This window comes from Rhinatrema bivittatum, chromosome 3 (genome assembly GCF_901001135.1).
Source record: "Rhinatrema bivittatum chromosome 3, aRhiBiv1.1, whole genome shotgun sequence".
Classification (NCBI taxonomy): Eukaryota; Metazoa; Chordata; class Amphibia; order Gymnophiona; family Rhinatrematidae; genus Rhinatrema; species Rhinatrema bivittatum.
The window spans coordinates 545,274,089-545,298,043 of NC_042617.1; positions in this window are offsets into that span (position 1 = coordinate 545,274,089).

Genomic DNA, 23,955 nt, shown 5'->3' on the forward strand with positions numbered 1-23,955 from the left:
AAAGGCTCTTAAATAGTATTCATTGTGAGTTTGTAGGATGAAGCTGAAGAAGTAATGCCTCACTTCATGAGCTCCTGTGTCATGGAGAGAATCAGTTTCCCACACAGCTGCTAGCCTAGACATCTCAACTTGAACCTAGGAGCACACATAGATGATAACTTTCCTTTTTTGGGAACTAATATAGAACCACTGATATGGAGCTACACTAAGTGCTAAAAAAAAAAATCCTTCATATAATGGAGCTTGCATATTACACTGGAATTGTGAAATAGCAAACATATCTATTCATTGGTCTCTTTCTATTGGTGTCCAATCAAAACATACATTGTTAAAATGTATTTTTTCACATAAAAAAGAGTCATTATAAAGGTAGCACTTATCTTGTCACACAAGAATATTTAAGCAATTCTGAGCAAATGGAAGTATATGTAACTCACACAATCAAATAATGAACTTCTGTCAAATAACTTTTTTTTTTAAATCAATTATTAGAATACATTCATCTTTGAAAACAGGTATTGATGGAAGAAAAAGACCTCAAAATCTAGCATATATGGTTTGAAATATGCTTCAGATATTTCTAACAGAGCAGGGAACTCCGGTTTTCAAGAAATTTGTTGAACTTTATTTCGCTATAAATACACTATCCTGAAGCAGCTTTTTGCGAAACACTGGTTATCATTGGCGGTATGGCGATTCAGTTCCCATTACAAGATACGTTTTTTTAAGAAGAATATAAAACTATCAAAAATGTTCTATGAAGTGATTAATAACATTGGATGGTATTGGAAGGTTTTTTATACATGTGATTATAATATCTGAAGCATATTTCAAAACCATATATGCTGGGTTCTGAGGTCTTTTCCTTCTATCTATACCTGTTTTCAGTAATGATTGTGTTCTAAAAATTGATTTAAAAAAGTTATTTGATGGAAGTTCATTATTTGATTGTGTGAGTTATACATAAGATTATAACATAAAATAAGATTTGCCATGATGGGTCAGACCAAAGGTCATCAAGTTCAGTATCCTATTTCCAAAACTGGCCAATCCAGGTCTCAAATACCTGACAGGATTCCAAAAGGTTAATAGATTCCAGGCTTCTTATCCCAGGGACAAACAGTGAATTTCTCCAAGCCTACCTTTTAATGGTTTATGGATTTTTCTTCCAGGAACTTGTCCAGACCTTTTTTAAACCCAGCTACACTGATAGGGGCGGATTTTAAGAGCCCTGCTCGCATAAATCCGCCCGGATTTACGGGAGCAGGGCCTTGCGCACCGGTGCGCCTATGTTCCATAGGCCAGCTGGCGCGTGCAGAGCCCCGGGACTCGCGTAAGTCCCGGGGTTTTTCGAGGGGGGCGTGTCGGTGGCATGTCGGGGGCGGGGCTGATCGGCGTGGAGTTTTGGGGGCGGGATGCGGCGTTTCGGGGGTGGGCCCGGGGGCGTGGTTTCGGCCCAGGGCGGTCCAGGGCGTGGCCGCGCCCTCCGGAACCGCCCCCAGGTTGCGTCTCGGCGCGCTAGCGGCCCGCTGGCGCGCGGGGATTTACTTCTCCCTCCGGGAGACGTAAATCCCCCGACAAAGGTAGGGGGTGGGTTAGATAGAGGAAGGGAGGGGAAGGTGAGGGGAGGGCAAAAGCGAGTTCCCTCCGAGACCGCTCCGATTTCAGAGCGGCCTCGGAGGGAACGGCGGCAGGCTGCGCGGCTCGGCGCACGCCGGCTACCCAAAATCGGCAGCCTTGCGCGCGCCGATCCAGGATTTTAGCAGATACGCGCGGCTACGCGCGTATCTACTAAAATCCAGCGTACTTTTGTTTGTGCCTGATGCGCCAACAAAAGTACGCGAAGGCGCGCTTTTTTAAAATCTACCTCATAGCTTTTATCATATCCTCTGGCAATGAATTCCAGAGCTTAATTATTTGCTTTTTTGGATACTGCCACAGACTGAACAGAGGATTTCAACATATTATCCATAATGACGCCACCTTGATCCATTTCCTGAGTGGTGACTCCTAATGTGGAACCTTGCCTTGTGTAGCTATAATTTAGATGGCTCTTCCCTGTGCATTAGGGATGTGAATCGTGCTTCTGACGATTGAAAATATCATACGATATTTTCAAAGTTGTCAGAAATCGGGGGCTCCCCAAAACCGATAGAAAAACCCCACGAAATTGTTCATGGGGTTCTCATCGTTTTGGGGGACGGCGGGAAAAACGGCAAACAAAAACAACCCCTAAACCCACCCCGACCCTTTAAAATGGATCCCTTAGCTTCCCCCACCCTCCCAACCCCCCCCAAAAAACTTTTTACAAGTACCTGGTGGTCCAGTGGGAGTCCCAGGAGCAATCTCCCGCTCTCGGGCCACCGGCTGCCACTAATCAAAATGGCGCCGATGGCCCTTTGCCCTTACCATGTGACAGGGTATCCGTGCCATTGGCTGGCCCCTGTCACATGGTAGGAGCACTGGATGGCCCGCACCATTTTTAAAGATGGCGCTGGCCGTCCATTACTCCTACCATGTGACAGGGGCCGGCTCCCACTGGACCACCAGGTACTTGTAAAAAGTTTGGGGGGGGGGCTCAGGAGAGTGGGGGAAGCTAAGGGATCAGTTTTAAAGGGTCGGAGTGGGTTTTTTGTTTATCGGCTCGGGCGCAGCCGATAAAAAAAAAAAAGAACCCGATTGGGCTGCACGAAAAAAAAATCACGATGTGTATTGGAATCAGTTCCGATTCCGGTTCCGATTCACATCTCTAATGTGCATCCCTTGAACATGTTAAATGTATTGTGCCATTTGCATGTCCAGTCTCCAAGTGTTGCAAGGTCCTTTTGCAATTTCTCACAGTTCTTGTGATTTAACAACTTTGAATATTATAAAGGCAGCACTTATTTTGCTTGCTCAAATCACATTCTTCTCAAACAGCACTCTACCAGCTTACCAAAAGTCCCAACACTGGCCATGCTTCACTGGTTTCTTCAGGAGCATGCAAATTTGAGTCAGTGTGTGTCCCAGATTCAGACTAATGCAAACAATGAACATGTTACATATAAAAGATTCCTTTTAAATATATCATCTGGTTGAAGATTAACCAATCACTAAAAAGAGGAAAAACAAACCTATCAAATAGCAGTAGCATCAATGATGTCATGAATCGTAGATCAAAGTATACCAATCAGTGTTCTCATTCATGCCATTCAGTTGTACATATTTAACTCAAAACTCCACTTGTTCTCTATAATTTAATAAAGATACTATATTGCCTCCCTGTTTTGTTCGCATCACTGATTCAATGATGCTCCACTGAAGATCTTCAAAATACCGGTAATTATAATGCATCATACAATGTTTTACAATGGGCTTATTCCTTACAAGTTTTCAAACTACGGTGTTCATGCAAGTGAATCCTTATGGATCTTTTTGTCCTACCAATGTATATATGGCCTCTGTGTGCCACAGAAAGTGTTCAGGATGGATTTAACATTCAGAGGATGTATATTATGTAGAATGGTGGTTTCCTCCTAAGGGAAATCTATTAAGTCTATGACATAGTGATTTTAGGTAGATTCTGGTTAGAAAGTTTGATTCTGAGGGCAAAGGGCATGACATACACTAGGTAAGTAGAAGGTTTTAAAACTCCTGTTCTGATTTGAGCTGGGACATCTCCACAGTCTCAGAAAAAGGAGGAAAATGTAGCTGTTATTCTCTCTAGGGGCACAGTGGGGGGGGGGGGGGGGGGGGGGGGGAGAGCACAGGAGTCAGGCAGCAATACTCTCACAGTTCTCAGGAGGCCTGAGAGAGACTGGGTAATTTGGTAAACTGATAATTGAAGCAGAAGAGAAGAATTTGCAACTGTGGTAGGAAATGGTGAGACCAGGAGACCAAATGTGCCTGGTGAGAACGTATCATAGGGCTCAGAGAACTGCACTTCCCAAACCAACAGGAGTGGGCCTTTCTAGAGCTGTTTTGGAAAGCAGTGAATGCAAGAAATGAGACAATATAACTGCAATGGGGACTTCCAGGACCAGGAGAGAAGCTGGACTTTTGTGGGATGTAGTACAAGGCTTGGAATCATTGCTTGAGCTGTTTAAGACCTGATAAATAATGAAAGAAACTTTGTTAATAGAAGAAGTGTTTTTTTTCTGTGAAGTTTTTCTGTTGGATTAGGACTGTGATTGTGTTTTTTGGTTTGTTTTTTTTCTCTTGCTGTTTCCTAATGTTTTGTACTGAACAAATAACAGTAAACTATTTTTATTTTGGAGCACACATCTGAAGTGGACAGTGTTATTTTATAGAGGTGTCCTTGGCCCAGTTTTAGCCCTGCAAGTTAACCTGTCTCCAGTTCACGGCCGGAAGGCCTGTTTCCCCACCTTGGGAAAATTGCCCCGGAGCTCCCCAAGGCTGGGTTGGTAACCCCCAATGAAGCAAAAGGTACATACAGTTGAGGACAACTGCATTGGATCACATATAGAACATTAGCCGAATCACAATCTGTATCAGATTTAAATTTTATCTGAAAATAGGTGATAAGATGTTCCCAGAATTGCCCTGCTATTGTTATAGCACACATCACCCCTCCGTCGAATATGATTAAGAATGCTGTAAAAATACTGTACATTGTAGTTATTTTATTATAGTTGTTCTATTTATTTATTTTTACTTAGTTATCTCTGCCAATCAGTTTATCAATAGTTACTGTTACTATAATTGCATATGATACTCCTTATTTAGTTACCTTGTCATTAGTTAACTTTCTTCGACTGTTACTTATAAGGGCCCTGCCCAAAAGTTTTTTGTTTGATGTAAACCTAACCGATACGATGTGCGAACGGCTATCGGTATAGAAGAGACTTTAAATAAATAAATAAATAAACAAACATCACAATAGTGGCAGAGAAAATGTCCTATCTTGGAATCATCAGTATTGTCTCTTCAGTTATTTGGTAATGACACTTTAGCCACACAGTCTCTTATGTTAGAAGCCTCAAGTGTATGATATTAATGGTGGTTCTGCAAATACATGGCGTAATGACAACACAAGCCAGTGATGTCTAATACTGTAGCACTGGATTTGTTGGAATGCTGGAGTACACTAGGGATGTGAATCGTTTTCCATATCGTCTTAACGATAGAAATCGTGTGGCAGGGCAAGAAAATCGTCTTAGGCACGATTTTTTAGTTAAAAAATCGTTAAAAATCGTTTTTTCCGATTAGTGCGCACTAACTGGGAGTTAGTGCGCACTAACTGAAAATGATACAATTTGACACTTTTCAGGTCAGTTAAGGTCAGTTTAGGAATGAATATGTATTCCTATTGGCTGCCCTCTTATTTATTCATGTTACCAAGTTTCCTACTGACAGTATATGGGAGATGGGAAATGGAAACAGTTGGTAGCTTGACAAAACAAGTAATGTGATCAGTCAATGTGACTAGAACTTGTGCCCTAACCCTGATACCAGGGGTATTGTGATCTTCCTGCACACAGTGCCCTATCCCTATTAATACCAGGAGTGTTGTGATCTTCCTGCACACAGTGCCCTATCCCTAATACCAGGGGTGTTGTGATCTTCCTGCACACAGTGCCCTATTCCTGATACTGGGGGTGTTGTGATCTTCCTGCACACAGTGCCCTATTCCTGATACCGGGGGTGTTGTGATCTTCTTGCACACATCCCGGTATCAGGGATAGGGCACTGCATGCAGGAAGATCACAACACTCCTGGTATTAATAGGGATAGGGCACTGCATGCAGGAAGATCACAACACTCCTGGTATTAATAGGGATAGGGCACTGCATGCAGGAAGATCACAACACCCCTGGTATCAGGGATAGGGCACTGTGTGCAGGAAGATCACAATACCCCGGAGGAGTGAGGGTCAGGCAGCTCCCCCCTGTCTGTGAAGCCAGCCTCTCACTAGTAATGCAGGGAGGGAGCTGTCTCAGACTTCACCATCCTCCCCCCCCCTCACCCACACACCATTCACTAGCTGGGACATGGGGGAAGTCAGGAGTGAGGGTCAGGCAGCTCCCCCCTGTCTGTGAAGCCAGCCTCTCACTAGTAATGCAGGGAGGGGGCTGTCTCAGACTTCACCATCCCCCCCCCCCCCCTCACCCACACACCATTCACTAGCTGGGACATGGGGGAAGTCAGGAGTGAGGGTCAGGCAGCTCCCCCCTGTCTGTGAAGCCAGCCTCTCACTAGTAATGCAGGGAGGGAGCTGTCTCAGACTTCACCATCCTCCCCCCCCCCTCACCCACACACCATTCACTAGCTGGGACATGGGGGAAGTCAGGAGTGAGGGTCAGGCAGCTCCCCCCTGTCTGTGAAGCCAGCCTCTCACTAGTAATGCAGGGAGGGAGCTGTCTCAGACTTCACCATCCCCCCCCCCTCACCCACACACCATTCACTAGCTGGGACATGGGGGAAGTCAGGAGTGAGGGTCAGGCAGCTCCCCCCTGTCTGTGAAGCCAGCCTCTCACTAGTAATGCAGGGAGGGAGCTGTCTCAGACTTCACCATCCTCCCCCCCCCCCCCTCACCCACACACCATTCACTAGCTGGGACATGGGGGAAGTCAGGAGTGAGGGTCAGGCAGCTCCCCCCTGTCTGTGAAGCCAGCCTCTCACTAGTAATGCAGGGAGGGAGCTGTCTCAGACTTCACCATCCCCCCCCCCTCACCCACACACCATTCACTAGCTGGGACATGGGGGAAGTCAGGAGTGAGGGTCAGGCAGCTCCCCCCTGTCTGTGAAGCCAGCCTCTCACTAGTAATGCAGGGAGGGAGCTGTCTCAGACTTCACCATCCTCCCCCCCCCCCCTCACCCACACACCATTCACTAGCTGGGACATGGGGGAAGTCAGGAGTGAGGGTCAGGCAGCTCCCCCCTGTCTGTGAAGCCAGCCTCTCACTAGTAATGCAGGGAGGGAGCTGTCTCAGACTGGTATCAGGGTTAGGGCACTGTGTGCAGGAAGATCACAACACTCCTGGTATTAATAGGGATAGGGCACTGTAAGAGATGACTGTAGTAGATTGAATAAAGATCTGATGTTTCTGCTCTCCTCACACTAAACAAAAACAACACACAAGCAGAGAAGCCCTTCTTACAAAGCTGAGCTAGTGAGTTAAGTAGGAGGAAAAGTAAACATACTTGTGTCAGTGTGGCTACTTAAAAAATACACTTACCAACAATCAATTACATATATTTGAACTGTGTACAGTTCCAGCCAGGACCACCTTTCTAAAATGCACAGTGATTGGCAAATTCAACATGCACTAGCATTTCAGGTGCCTGCTAACAAAAATTATAAACAAACAAGTTCTAGTCACGTGAGTGCTGATCATTACATTACTTTTTTTGTCAAGCTTCCAACTGTTTCCATTTCACATCCCCCCAACCATTACCTCAGTATTAGCCTTGGTAACATCAATAGATAAGAGCACAGCCAGCCAATAGGAATACATACATACATATTCATTCCTAAGTGACCTTTACTGACCTGGGAAGTGTGAACACTTTGTTTCATTTTCTGTTGGTGTTCGTTAGTTTCCAGTTCCATTTCCCATCCCCCCAACCATCACCTCAGTGGTAACCTTGGTAACATCAATAGATAAGAGGGCAGCCAGCCAATAGGAACACATATTCATTCCTAACTGACCTTCAGTGACCTGGAAAGTGTTTATTTGTATCATTTTCAGTTAGTGCGCACTAAATCGAGTTAGTGCGCACTAACGGGGAGTTAGTGCGCACTAACTCGAGTTAGTGCGCACTAACACGATTTAACGATTTTTAACGATAAATCGTTAGAATTTCTATTGTATCGTGTTCTATAACGATTTAAGACGATATAAACATTATCGGACGATAATTTTAATCGTTGAAAAACGATTCACATCCCTAGAGTACACAAACATCTTGGGTCTGCTTTTGCTTACTACAGTACTGTAACAGAGCTGCTTGATCCAAGTACAAATCTCTACAATATACTGCTCAAGCAGTTATAAATGGATATCCTCATTAAAAAAAAATGCATGGCTAATACATATGACTGATGTTTAAATTCCTGAGTCATTGGATGCTAAAAAACTGACTTTCGGGAAGTCCAGATTTAAAAGATTTCAGATGAAAACTTTAGAATTTTAAAAAATTGTTTCAATCCATTGCCTTGCAAAACACTGTAGTATGGATTCTATCAATCTGTTTGGATATGTTCATTTCCAAAAAAGAAATTTGAATGCTATCATAGACAAAAGTAAATTTCAAACAGGGAACACTTCTTCTTATGCAGGGAATAAAGATACCATGGACTTTGATGAGCTTTTGATCTTATATGTAGACCTTCCCATTCTGAGTGCGTTTGTAGTATAGGATCCTTGCGAGTTCTCTGAAAGCGGTGAGGCCATCATGCTTGTTGTCCAATTCCTAAAAAAGACCTTGAATGTGCGGGATTATCTGGGTCATCTGACCCACTAGAATATTCTTTAATTGAATCATCGAAGGTAACTCATTTGGGTCTAGATCATTTCTGTTAAGCTATCGGTTTACCTGATTCAGGGAATAATCTTCGTCCCTTTGGAATTCTGAATTGTCCAAAAATGTTGTGATCGATAATGGCTGCATCGAAAGTTTATTTATTTGATTTATATTTCACCTTTCAGACTCTTCAAAGTAGATTACATACAGGTATCTGTTGGCATGGTGGACTTCATCTGATCAGTTAGATCTGTGATTTATTTGTTTAAAATCTTATAGCCTGCCTCCTCCTGTACAAGAGTTCAGTGTGGATAATACTTGAAACATACATCATCTTTATGACACACATAATAATCTTAAAACTCACATGATGTATAAAACATAAAAAGCACAATAATACAATCTTAACTAGTAAGAACTTAGGGGTGGATTTTAAGAGCCCTGCTCGCCTAAATCCGGGCGGATTTAGGCGAGCAGGGCCCTGCGCGCCGGTGCGCCTATTTTACATAGGCCTACTAGCGCGTGCAGAGCCCCGGGACTCGCGTAAGTCCCGGGGTTTTCAGAGGGGGGCGTGTCGGAGGGCGGGCCCGATCCGCGCAGCATTTTCGGGGCGTGTTGGGAGCGGTCCGGGGGCGGGCCCAGGGGCGTGGTTATGGCCCGAGGCGGACCTGGGGCATGGCCGCGCCCTCTGGACCCGCCCCCAGGTCGCGTCCCGGCGCACTAGTGGCCCGCTGGCATGCGGGGATTTACGTCTCCCTCTAAGGCGTAAATCCCCCGACAAAGGTAAGGTGGGGGTTTAGACAGGGCCGGGCGGGTGGGTTAGGTAGGGGAAGGGGGGGGAAGGTGAGGGGAGGGCAAAAGAAAGTTCCCTCCGAGGCCGCTCTGATTTCGGAGCGGCCTCGGAGGGAACGGAGGTAGGCTGCGCGGCTCGGCGTGCGCCAGCTATACGGAATCGATAGCCTTGCGCACGCCGATCCCGGATTTTAGCGGATACGCGCGGCTACGCGCGTATCTACTAAAATCCTGCGTACTTTTGTTTGCGCCTGATGCGCCAACAAAAGTACGCCAAATTGCGCTATTTGAAAATCTACCCCTTAGTTTCCAGGGGAGTTCCTTATGCAAATGTGTTTTGAAACAAATGCATTTTCAAGCCCTTTCTAAAAATTTTAAAATCTGTTTCTAGTTTCAGTTCTTTTGGAGGGAGTTCCACAGTGAAGAAGCTTCATAAGTCATTGCTCTTCTACAGATAAATTCTGTTCTTAACTCCCAAATTGGGGGAATTTTTACATGCCATGTTCCTTTCAGGCACAATGCACAAGCAGGTTCATATTGCCGAAATTTGCTAGATACTATGCAATGATTTTCTGTGGATTACAGTTTATGACCAGCAATTTAAAATGCAAGCAATTCTGTACGAGCGCAATGCTGCTCCTTCAATACTCGTGATGTAATCATGGAAGCCCTTTCCACTAAGAAGTGTGGCAGCTGCATGCTGTACTAGCTGGAGTACTAGGAACAGTTTGTCTGGTAGACCAACCTATATGTTTATTTGTTTGTTTATTTATTTATTTATTTAAAGCCATTTATATACCGGTGTTAGTGTGTACATCACATCGGTTTACATTATAACATACTATTACTGCAATCCAGCTGTCCCATTACTAAGGTCTGAAGAATAGTTCTAAACAATTGTGAGGGAAATAAGGCTATTAAAGGTTCAAAAGTTTCAGTTCCAAGAATGCTGTCTTAGTTACCACCTTAATATGGGACTGCAAAATAAGCTCAGAGTCCAGTAGTAATCCTAGATTTCTAGCTTCAGATTGCACTGGCAACAAAATGCCTTTATAATCTATCTTTAAATTGGCTGGAGGGGCTACTTTTCCTATCAACAGTAACTTCATTTTTGCAACAGTTAACGAGATCCCATGTGATCCTAACCAGTTCTTAATATCATTCAGGCAGTTATACAGAATAGGAAGGTGAGCCAAACCATTAGAATCATTTGGGACATACAACTGTATGTCATCTGCATAACTGAAATATAATATGCCCATGTTTTTCAGATATGTCCCTATAGACGCTAAATAGATATTAAATAGTACTGAGGAAAGGGCTGAACCTTGTGGTACCCCAGAATACAATGATTTCCAAGAGAAACAATCCTGCCCCAATTGAACTCTCTCATTTTTCTACCCCTCAAGAAACGCTCAAACAACCTAATCCACCCATCCCCATTGTAACCATCTTAACAGCAAGACATGGTCTATAGTGTCAAAGGCTGTGGACATATGTAACTGAACTAATAAACCACTTCCACCCTTATCAATATGGCAGTAGAGAGCATCCAATAAGGATAGTAGCAACAATTCAGTATTGCGCCAAAGTTTCCTAGATACTTTTCTTAGTATATTCATCTATTAAAAGCATCAAACCTGTGGAGCACTTATTTAATATTGCTAACCACTTTTGAGCGAAAGAACTACCTTATTTAAATAACAGGGGTACTTTGTTGATTTGAAGTTCCCATGATATCATCTATGCTTTAAATACTCATTAAGAGTGGCAGAGTATAATTCCAATCAAATCAGTTATTTATTTAGATTGACATAATCAGACCAAGATGTATTATTACTACTAACATTACTATTTTGGAATAAAGATGATTCTTGCAAAATCTCCTCCAGATGTTCAGTGGTATCTCTAAAGGTATTCTTTAATTGTACCTGATCCATTAGGTGTGTACATGAAAATAGTTGTCATTGATTGTAACTACAATAACAACTAATATAGAACTGCTAAAATGGAGCCACACTCAGAGCTAAAGAAACCTTCATACATTGGAGCTTATATATCACATTGGAATTGTGAAATAGCTCACAAAGCTAATCATTGGACTCTTTCTATTGGTGTCTAATCAAAACATACTTTTTTTTAAAATATTTTTTGCACACAAAAATCACACATAAAACATGTCAATATAAAGTTAGCACTTATCTTGTTTGCTCAAATCACATTATTCTCACACAGCATGCTACCATCTTTCAAAGAGGTCTACCATTTGCCATGTTTCATCAGCTTCTTCAGGGGCATGCAAATTTGAGTTGGCATGCTTCCCAGATTCAGACTAATGTGTATTCCCATAAACAAGGATTATGTTGTATATATATGTTTATATTTACAGTTTTCAATATTTATTGATCTATTAATTTGCATCGCCTAATCTCCCTGTTATTCTGTACTATTATTTCGGTTTTATGTAAGGGCGCCGCCCAAAAGTTTTTGTTCTTTGTGAACCGATACGATGTGCGAACGGATATCGGTATATAAGAGACCTTAAATAAATAAAAATAAATAAATGTTGCACATAAAATACTTCTTTTAAATATACCATCTGGCTGAAGATTAACCAATCACTAAAAACAGGAAAACCAAACCAATTAAAAAGCAGTAGCATCAATGATATCACAAATCTTAGATGAAAGTAAAGTAAACAAGGGTCTCATTTGGTTGTAGCATATCTAACATAAAAATCCTTCATTGTTCTCTATAATTCAATAAAATACTATATCACTTCCCCGTTTTGGTCATACAATGTTTTACAATGGGGACTTATTCCTTACATGCTTTCAAATAACTGTGGTGTTTGCTCAAGCAAACCCCGCTGGATCTTTTGTCCTGCTAATATACAATTGAGGACAACTGCATTGGATCACTTATACCAGCTTAGCTGAATCACAATCTGTACACATGTTAGGCTGAGTCTAGGAAGCACATTGTGCATGCCCCTGATGAAGCCAGCAAAACATGCCCAGTGTTGGGCTTTTTTAGAGGTTGCTATAGTGCTAGAGTGCTGTGAATTGAGTAAACAAGATAAGTGCTACCTTTATACTGTGCTATAGTGCTGTGATTTGAGTAAACAAGATAAGTTTATACTGACACTTTTTATGTTTGACTTTTATATGCAAAATGAAATTTTAAAAAAGTATGTTTTGACTGAACACCAACAGAGAAAGACCAATGATTAGATATGGAAGCTATTTTACAATTCTATTGTGATATGTAAGGTCCAACGTATGAAGGTCTCTTTAGCGCTGAGAGTGGCTCCATATTAGTGGTTCCCCATTAGTTGCTCTTTTAGCAAGCACCAATACTAGGATTCTTTTTTGATATTTCCTTCTTTGGGAACAACTTTTGATGATTGTTGGAGAAATGTTTGTAAGATTTATGCTGTGCCTATATAAATCAAATTACATCAAATATCCCCTCCTGTCCAAGACAGCCCCCTTCCCCTTTTGTTAAAACCCCACCTCCATGAGCTGCCCTGGGCCTCCTTTCCATTAATAAGAACCCCAGGTAGAGTTCTGCCAGCTCACAACCCCCGGAAATGACCCTGGTGTGTTAGCGCCCTCCACCGACTCCCACCTGATCTCCCACCATTAAAATCCTCATTGGTGGTGAGTAGAGAGCTGGGGTTTTCATTAATGGAAAGGAGGGTAGGCAGGGTGGGGAGACATCTCTTTGGGGTGGAGGTTAAAGAGAAGGGGGGCTTGTCTTGGGTTGAAGGGGGTATGTGATTTAATGGAGAGTGGTTTATGGAGGTGTGCTGCTCCATTAAAAGTCTCTTTTTATTGCAAGGCCACCTCCAAGTTGGCCTCAGGGTGAGTGAGGGGGGGGGGGTGTCTATAAAGACCCCCAGTGGCTTTTTGAAGACTTTGGGGGGTTGTTTTGGCCTGCATAGCCCTTTAAATCGATGGTGGCCCTATTTAGGGGGTGCCACCATCATGCATTTAGGAGGTCCCAGCCACATTATTTTGTATCTTGGACTTTTCCCACAATAAAACAATGTAGAGATAATGCCATGATATTTTATTGGTGTGTGTGTGTGTGTTTGTATGAAATATTGTGGGTCTGCCCTCCGCAATATTTTGTCCCTTCCACAATAAAATATCTTGGCTTAGTAAATCTTTGCTTCAGTTTGCTCTCTTTGTGTTGAGAGATTTTTCAGCGCTAGAGAGAAGAATCAGCTGGATAATAGTGGGCAAACTCCAGGATCTAAGTCTGCAAGCAGGGTTGGTTCATGGCTATCTGCTGCCTGAGGCGAGGGATGAGATGGCGACTTCTCGCCATGCCCCCTCTCACTCTGTCCCCTCTCACTCCACCCCGCCCTTCCTCTCTTCAGCTGCCACGGGCGCACTGGCCTGGCCTCCGGTGGTATCGGTGTCCCTACTCCATGCCACCGGCCTGGCCTCTGGTGATGTCAGCGACCTTCCTCCCTTCAGCTGCCGCCAGCCTGGCCTCCCGCGGTGGTGGCCCATGACAGCAACCCTCCTCTTTTCTGCCACTGGCCTGGGTCGGCAGCCAAGTCAGGGGCAGGCAGGGTGAGGCGGACATCACAGTGGCGTTCTGAGAGGGGTATTTTTTGCTGATTCAAAATTCTGCCTCCTGAAGAGGATTCCTCACCCTGCCTCATTTTAGAACCTCCCCATCTGCAGGGGAGATGGTCCATTCCTAGAGGGGTCTAGTCAGTCCTGACCAGTGAATACTTCACCTTGAGTGGTCCGCTGAAAAATTTGACTATTGACTATTGAACAACTAATTAGTTTGGGGGTGTACACATCCATCCATAAAGGGGTCACAGTAATTATGTGAAATGTTTTATTTATTTATTTATTGCCATGGTGGTGATTTAGAACATTTTTTAAAACAGTAATGGGACAATGCTGGACGGTCCATGTACAGTAGTGGCAAAGTATTTGGCTCTGTGTGCATACATTTACCATGCATACACTGTATGTTGTAGTTAAATTTCAAAGAGGAACTACCCAGATAGTTCATATATGCTATATTGGTGGGCAAGCTACACTAGAATTTTAAATCGAGCGTGCACTTACGCGCGTATTTTTTAAAATGCACCAACTGCGCATATGTTCCTAATTTTAAGAAGTTACTTGAGCACAGCTTGTGCGCATGTGTCTTCAATAGGACCATATTGGCTTTTATGCATGCATGTCAGTGAATTTTGAAACTTGCTCACGCAAGGCACATTCCCAGTTTTCCAATTAGTCCACACGTTCGTCCCATTAATAGCGATGTCTTTCTGACCCCTCTGATTCCTCATCATGCATGCTGCCCAGTTGACCCAGACCTCTCACTGTTACCTATAAGCCCTAAAACTTGAGATCTACAGACTTGCTCCTCCTCAGGAGCAGGACTAAAGTTAGATGTATATCTAGAGTATGCGTGCTGCAGGTTCCTTTTTTTAAATTCGGAGTTACGTGCATAGGTCATGGCTCCACCCTGGAGAACCATGTCCCATTCCTTTTCCACCCCTTTATTTCTTATGTGCACATGGGTAAATATGTGCATATGTTGTGGCTTTTTTAAATCTGCATTGCTCGCATGTATTCCACATATGCGCGTATGTGGGCATTTTTGAGTGAGCAATACTTTTAAAATTGACCTGTAAATGCACCCACATACTTTGAACCATGGTGCAAGCATTGATCCCATCATTGTTAGATTAATGCAATGCCATTTATGTTGGACTGCCCGGACATACTACGAAGATTTTACAATTGCTACAAAATGGCTGATATGGCTGAGAGAATATATTTTAATGACCTTGGCCGAATTGTATTGGCCTAAGATTCACTATAGAATCAAATATAAAGTTGTAATGATTATTCAGAAGCTATTAAAACTAGACTGATCTCCAAGGGCAAATGCACTGTACAGATATATAACCCTACTTGTGCACTCAGAGGGGCTTGCTAGATATTCCCTCTGCGAAAGTGGCACGGCTAATAGAAACAAGAGAATTTTCCTTCTTAGTGGTTGCCCCAAAATAGGTGGAACTTGTTACCCATGTCTTTAAGACTAATGAATTGTACAAAATCATTTAAAGTAGCACTAAAGACATTTTTATTTGAATAAGCCCTGGCAGAGGATGAATATGAATTCTAATGGAAACAAGTGGCTTATATAATATGGAAGGACAGATGTAATGGATATTGTTGATTAAGTAAAATGCTATGAGTATAATATGAGATATAACCTATTTATTAGTTTAGTTACAGGGGGTAGATATTAAAAGCTGGCCATGAAAGTAACTTAGCCGATTAGAACCTATCCATCTAAGTTGCGATGTATATTCTGTGGTGCTGTGAAGCAGCTGAATAAATGTGTATATATATATATATATATATATATATATATATATATATATATATATATATGCACCTATGTTCAATGGCTGCCACGTAGTTGCATAAGTCCCTTATACAGCTAAATGTTATACGCACAAAAAGTAGGAATGTGCTGGATGGTTCAGGGGTGGAGCAAATTAGCTGTATAACTTATATTGCTAACTATCGATATTTTGAGTTAAATTTAGACACCCCATAGGTATAAACGTAGCCAGGTAGATTTATCCAAGTATATATATATATATATATATACTTAGATGGCCTAGCCGCGAGCAGCCTCTTACCTCTGCCGCCAAGCCAGCCCTGACGCTGTCTCTGCAGCCTGGAGGCTGCTGCCTGTTCTCTGCGGTGGTCGGAGCTGCCGCTGTCCCACCTCTTGCGGCCCAGAGGCCGCCCTTGCCATCTTCTTGCACAAAGGGCTGGCCACTGTGCTTCCATGTGGCCTGGAGGCCGCTGTTGTCTTCCTCTTCCCTGCATGGGCAGGTCCAACGCCTTCAGCCTCCATGCAGCCCGGTGGCCGCCGCCGTCATTCCTCCAGCGGCCTGGGAGCTGCCGTTGCCAGGTCCTGCCTTGCGGCCTGGTGCCACTCCTGCGTGCTCTCTGCGGCATAGATGCTGCTTTCAGTGGTCCTGCCTTAGGCGGCAGCCATGCCTCTCTCTGCTTCTTAAAGGGTCCGCGGTGGGAGTAGCCTTGCGGCCCCATTTGATGATGTCATCCAGGCGTCTCCACGTCTGCCTTATTTAAGGGCCCTTCACCAGTCCTCCAACTCCTTCGCAAGGAGCCAGTCTGCTCCTGGACATCTCTTCTTTTCCAGCTGCTTCAAGGCACTTTGTTCTTCTTGGGAATTCCCTCGTCATCTTCATCTGTGGTTCCTGGTCCTTCGTCTTGTCTTTGTCCATGATTCCTGGTCTCTTGTCGGATCCCGTCTCCTCGTCTTCAGATGTGCAGATGTTCCTGTCTTCAGATGTTCTTGTATGGTCCCTGATCTGCTAGTTCCTAGCTCCGGGTCCAAGCCTTTCCTCGCCCGCCGGACCTCGCCTCCAGCCGACCTTCCTGGGAGTAAATCCATATCTGATCTGGTGTCCATTTCCATTCACTGGAATCCTCTTTTGGCCAGATCCTCCTTCATCCTGAGTCTCAGTCCTGTGCTTGTCCCACTCTCTGTGTGGTCCGTGACCAGCCTCTTCAGGTTGTGTAGGGTGCGCAGTGGGACAGGGTGGTCTGTGACCAGTCCACAAGTGGCTGTGTAGGGCGCCCTGAGGGGCAGTGCCTGCCTAAGTGTCCAAGTATCCTCATCTCGTCCAAGTCTCCAAGCATCCTCTTCTTGTTGCAAGTTCCAGTACCATCGCCTGACCTCAACCTCTGTCCGTCCTGTTGCATCTGCCATTTCCAGGCGGCAGGTCCGAAAGGGCTATCGAGTGACCGGAGGGCTACCCCTGAGACCAGCATTGCATTGTTGGGTCTCTTCTGGTGCGTTCAGGTTTGGCAGAGGTCAGGGCTCCTGGTCTTCAGCCTGTCCGCCCGTGCTGGACATATCATGCCTGCCTTGGCACTTCCTTGTAGCTCCTCTGCAGTTGCACCGTGGTCTAAAGGCACACTAACTTCCCCGGAATTGGGACCGCTCCTTAGCACTCCCGCAACACACAACTCTTGGCCCTGCCTGAAAATGCCCATGCCCATGCCCCTCCCACACCACACCTATACCCTGTGCCTTTTTGAAACTCCGTGATATATGTGCGCATCTCTGAGTTTTGATAATAGAGTGGGCACATGTAATTGATGTGCGCACCAATATTTTAAAATTCACCTTGAAGGCCGAAACAGGTCTTGGAAAGAACAATAATTTGCAAACTAGTCCTAGACATTATAAGAAATATACAAAATGTACCTCAATATGGAGAAATCATGTGCATATTATTCTATTTTTTAGCATTGGCTTTATCATGAAACTCAGCATGGATTTTGGAAAATTCTGAACCCGCTGCAATATTATTTCTCGGTGAACTCAGCATTGTACATACCACAGTTCTACTTTACATTAGATACCAATACAAAAGTTTTGTGTGTGTATTTTACATAAGAATATTCCAGGAGAATCAGGCTTTATGCTTTTCACAGATTCCATCCCCAGAATTTGAAATTGAAACTATAGTCGTATAGAATAAAAAGTGCCCAGAGCTATATTTAAATTTGGGCTCTGACTACATTGCTTATGTAAAATATATCTTCTATTTAAATTCAGTTCAAATTAAATTGTGTGCTACAATCACTGCCTAAGAGCTCCATCTGGCACATGTGTGCATGTTAAGAAAATTGATGGCAATAACGAAGAAATCTGAAAGATGCAAGAATGTACTTTTACCGAATGTCTGTATTGTAAAATGTGAACTGAATAATGGCAGGGGCTAAAATATCCTGCGATCAGCTACAAATAATCTTAGATGCAGAGAAAAATATGGTTTATTTATTTATTTATTTATTTAACAGTTTTTTATACCGACCTTCATAGTAAATAACCATATCGGATCGGTTTACATTTAACAGAGGGTATAACTGAAGGAACAATTCAGGTAAACAATAAATAACCATAGATAGGAATAAGTCAAAGTTACAATCAACGGGAGTCAAGAACTTGGAAGCTTAAAAACAAGCTGGAAGGAAGATAAAGGCAAGTATTAATTATGAAAGATACGATAGAGAGAACGGGTTAAAGCTTGAAAGTGCTTTAACCTGGAGGTACCAGAGTCCATGGTTGTCAAATTATTTGTCTTTACAGGATGAGGGGCTTTGGTTTTTAAACAGAATAGCAATTAATTATTTTGCTATTGATTAAAAATTTTTTTTATGCTACCTATATCCACTTTTTTTTTTCAAAAGCACCTCTCTGAAAGAGTACACCACAGCTCCACACTAAATACACACTGAACCGCAAGATAAAAGCAACCTTTAAACTGGATCAGGCTGTCATTTCATCTCTCATTCAAATATAGTAAAATCCTTTCCTTTTGAGGCGTGCTTCAATTTTTAAAGGCTCTTAATTGTATGTGCTTATTTAGAAGAGACAAGTAAGGAATAATTTAGAGCAATAACTTTTAAAATCCTGTCAGATTGCACTTATCTGTCCAATTTTCAAAGTAGAAAATGTGATGGCAAGTGGTGCTTATAACTGCAGAGAGGCAATAAAAGAAGATAATTTTTTTTTCTGCTGTTGGGAACTCATGTAATAGTCCAAGATAAGGTTGTGCATGATGTGTTTTTTTCAAAAGGAGTGAAACAAAATAATGTCACGGGGCGGGAGAGAAAAATGAATGCCTGCCATTCAATCACACATTTTGAGGACAATTTTTAAAGCCTTTAACAGAAGGAAATACCAATGTACCCGTGAAAATTGGCTTATCTGAAAATTGCATTCCTCTTTCTCGCTAAAAATAAGATAGAGGGCTTTCAAACTTGTAATCAGATTAAAAAGGGGCATTCTCTAGGAGTGCTCAGATTGGGAGAGAAAAGAATGAACATGTACATGAAATTTCCACTATTCGCACTATTTTACCCTGACTCTGCCACCCACACAAATTATTTATTATTATTTATTTATTTTTGGTTTGGCACTTATACCTAAGCCCTAAGTGAGATACAACACACATACATAATTAAATCAGTGGCGTGGCATCCAATTTGCACAGTGATGCACAGGCACCACCAACTTTTAAAAAAGGATGTGCTGTGCACCACTGACTTTCCACGCTGTCACTAGCCAGATGAAGGGAAAAATGTCCAGAAATTGTCTGCATTTTAACCCTCCAGTCCAGCACAGCAGCTACTTCCATCTCGTAACTAGTCTGAAGAAGATGTGGTTTCTCTTCTCAGCCTATGGTGGCGCTACCCTACCATCGAGAAATTGCCTGTGTGCTCTACCCTATTCTGCTGCACAGCCCATGCTCTGAGTCTCCTCCTTCAGCCACCTGTAGTAAACAAGAAAAGGCCCATCGGGGCCACTGGCACCTCTCTTCTTGTTCCACCCACAGTGCACAAGAAAAGGCCCATCAGGACCACCGGCACCTCCTTTTTCTTGTGTACCATGAAAAAGCCTATTGGTCCATCAGGATCTCCCCTCCTGCCCACTGAGCAACAAATAAAGGCCCAACAGGGCCATCAACACCTCTTCTGCCTGCAGTGAACAAGAAACAGCCCAGAAAGGCGATCAATACCTCCCATCCTGATGAACAAGGAAAGGCCCAGTGGAGCTATTGACACTTTCTCTCCTGCTGCCAGTGATGCAGAAGGAAAGCCCCAGTGGGGTGTCAGCATGTTGAAGCTAAGGCCCTAGTGTGAGAGTGCCTGTGTGTGAGAGAGAGAGCTTGTGTATGTGTATATGAGAAAGGAAGAGCACACCAGTGAGTGTGAGACAACTTTTGTGTGCGTGTGTGTGTGTATGTGTGTATGAGAGAGGGAGAAAGTGCCATGCATGAGAGTGAGCTTGTGTGTGTGTGAGAGAGAGAGTGTGAGACAACTTGTTTGTGTGTGAGGGAGAGACTGCCAATGTGTGAGAGCTTGTGTGTTTGAGACTGAGAGAGCATATGTGTATGTGAGTGTGAGGGAGGGAGCACCAGTGAGTGTGAGAGTGCTTGTGTGTGAGAGTGAGGGGAGAGAACTTGTGTGTGAAAGAGTGAGGGAGATAGCACCAGTGAGTAAGAGAGAGAGAGAGCTTGTGTCTGTGTGTGTATGAGACAATGAGTGCCAGTGAGTGAGAGAGCTTGTGTGTGTATGGGTATGAGAGAGGCAGGGAGAGAGAGAGCCTGTCTGTGTGAGAGTGAGAGAGAGAGAAACAGTGAGTATGCGAGAGCCAGTGGACAGAGAACAAATTAATGTGTATGTTAGGGAGTATGTGTGTATATGAGAGAGAGAGAGAGAGAGAGAGGATAATTTATGTATCCTCCTTCCTCCCAACTAATACAGGACAATCTCAGGGTGACTGGAAATAAAAAATTCCATGGTATGGCGAGCAGGGGCTATTTTCTCACCCTATTTTAATTATTTGCTGTACATGCTGTTTTGAAATATTTTATTGGTTTGGTAATTTAAAAAATTTTAAGTTATTAATTATTGATTGTTATTCTGTTTGTCAACTGTTTTGAAATATGTATTATTTTTATTAGTATAGTTTTATTATGATGATGTTTTATATTTCATGGTTTTATTGTTTTTGTGAAGAATAGTGATGTTTCTGTTTTTCAGTTCTTGCATGATATACAGAGTCTGGCTTGTTACAGTTTCCAATTGCACATTTCTATTTATACTTTATGATTACTTTTTATCTGCCTGTATTCTGCATTTGTGATGGAAGTGAGGTATTCTACTAGTGTATAATTTCTTTGTAGGGATCTAAAGCAACCTGGCTTTTGTAGCAAACATGTTTATTAATTTTCCATCAGAGAGACCAAATACAACACTTATTATACAGAAAAAATCCAAATGAGATGAGTTTGTACAGATGCTTAATCAAATGAGTCAATATAATGGCTAGACAAGCAAATGAGCAACTAGAGAATTAATACATCAAATTTGAGAAGTCTCTTTGATGTATATCCCCTTCCCCCCTCCTCTGGGCAACCTTGAGAAAGTATGGCATAAAAGTTTGCATTATGTACTATGACATCTAACAAGTCTAACATCTTTCGTTAGTCTCTGAAAACGTGGGAATCTCAGTGAATGGACTCTACATGGCCAACCGTAAAATAAGGTAATATGGATCTCCCAGAACTTTCTGGCACACAAAACTCAAAACCTGAAACCAGTAATACCCACCAAGCCCCCTTTAAAATATATTCCACTCTTCTCTTATAAATTACAAACTGTACTCTTGAGAAGGGGAGAGAGTGACTCAATATAATCCTGCCAGATATGGACATGTTGTTCACTTTTAGAGGCAGAAATTGATTTAGCCATCATGGCCTCAAAGATAAGCAATTTAAACAACGTATTTTTCTAAAGAAGGGGACTGGGGGTATCCTCTCCCATCCAGATGGAGAGAATAGTCTGCTTTGCCAACAAGGCAGCTTTGTCTAAAAATAACTTGCATTCATGAGAGATAGAGCTTGATAAGCCAGCATAACATCTAAATAGCCACAGTCTGGGAGTAATTGGGAGAGATTCATGAAACCAGGTGTTTATACTAGAACATAGAATAAAATAGAATAAATAAATAAATAGAATAAAATAGAATAGAATAAAATAGAACATAGAACATAGAACAGGTGTTTATACTAGAACATCCAGAAACTGTATATTTTGGGACAACTCCAGAAGCTATGTAAGTAATCCCCAGTAATCTGACCACATTTTCTGCAGAGTGGAGAGTCACACAGTTTAGCTCTGAAAGCTCTGTCGGGGGTCAAGTAAGCCTGATGCAGAAATCTGTATTGAGTCTCTCTCAAGGTAATATTTTCTGTGATTTTGGCTAAGCATAAAAAGAAGGCTTGAAATTCCTGAAATGTCAAAGTTAGTGCAGATCCAGCTGTCCATTTGAAATAGAGAGAGAAAAGTGTATTTTCCTGTGGGGTGAGCATCAATCTGTGCATAAATTTAGCGCAAGATGGTGAGTCCTTTGTACTTCCTATTAAAATGTCTTCAAGTGGACCCAGCATACCCATATTCAGGTGGTTTTTAATAATAATGATGACGCACTTGAAGAAACACATAGAATTCTTTAGGGGACAACTGAAATTGCAACTGTAGATCCTGAAAAGTCAAGATCATCTTAAGATCTGGTAATAAAAATTAATATATAAAAATAAAAGACCCTTCTCACCCAAGCTTCAATAAATCGGATTGACCACAACTGGCAAAACTGCGGATTACCCCATATAGATAACAATGGGAAAATTGCATCCCTTCTCAATACTGTTTTGCATAGGAATGACCAGGTAGAACGGTAGGATCTGACAATTAAATGGCCTTTAAGATCTCCTGGTATGTCCCTTCCGGCAATTGAATCAATGAGTTCATGGAAAAAAGAACCTAACCAACGATCCAAGGTGGCCTGTGGGAAAAAGTGAGAGGTTTCATATAACCCATCATGAATAAACCTTAGCATACTAGCTAAATTATAAAATTGCATATTTGGGCATTTCAATCCACCCCGTTCTACAGATCCCATCAAAACATTTGTCGGAATCCATGCCCTCCTTCTGTTCCATATAAAAGACCTAAAAGCCATGTTAATCTCTTGGAGATCCTTTTTTTGCAACCAAATAGGTAACATCTACAAGACATATAACCATTGGGTCTGAAGGGACCCATTCAAGAGATTCCTGTAGGGTAGTGAGAAATACAAGGACATCATCCTCAAAAGCCGCTATTTTGAATATATACCCTCCCTCCCCAAACCCTTTATTAGTATCATCACATCAATTTTCCTCAACAAAGAATCTATGAATAAGATATACAGTAGTGGGGATAAAGGGCAACCATGTTTGCCTCCCCTTTGTAACTGAAACTCATCTGACTTGTATCCATTAGCAATAATACTAGAACAAGGGGAGTGATATAAAAGAGTAATATAACTTAGAAATGAACCTTTGAAACCAAAGCAATTTAATACCGAGAATAAATATGGCCACGAGAACTTGTCAAAGGCTTTTTCGGAATCAAATCTGGTAGCTACTACCGGGATATGCTTAGCCTTACATATTTAACACTAATCACCTATGCTCTTCTCCGCTTAGGACTCTCCTATAAGTACTCTCTCCTATAAGTGAAATACTTGTAAACTAATTTACTTGTGCAAAAAAATTTATTAATAATTTAAACATGAAAAATTATTGGAGAAAAAGAGGTAAGTTTCATATTCAGGGTGCTCACCTCCGCGGCGTAGCGACCTTCTTGTAGTCTAATCATCAACTAACCTCCGTCCTCCTTTATGTGTTTATTCAATAATTCAAAAAACAATTTTTTTTTTATTGATTTTCAATGTATAAATTTTCTTAAAAATCAAATGTATTCTCCACCTTACATAATCGGATCATTAAATTTACTTGTCAAACAGTTTTTAAATACTGCTGTTTAATGTCCCATTTCCTTTGTCCTATGTTCGGGGGAAATTATTTGAATTAGTTTTAAACTTCTTCTCATTGCAAATGCTCTATAAATAGTCTATAAATAGAAACGCCAATCTCTAAATTTATGGACGCTCGACTCTTATACTTTAAATTGCCACTACCATCAATGAAACAAAGTTATAACTTATCTCCCGACACAGCTGCGTTTTGAAAATTTATTCTTCCTT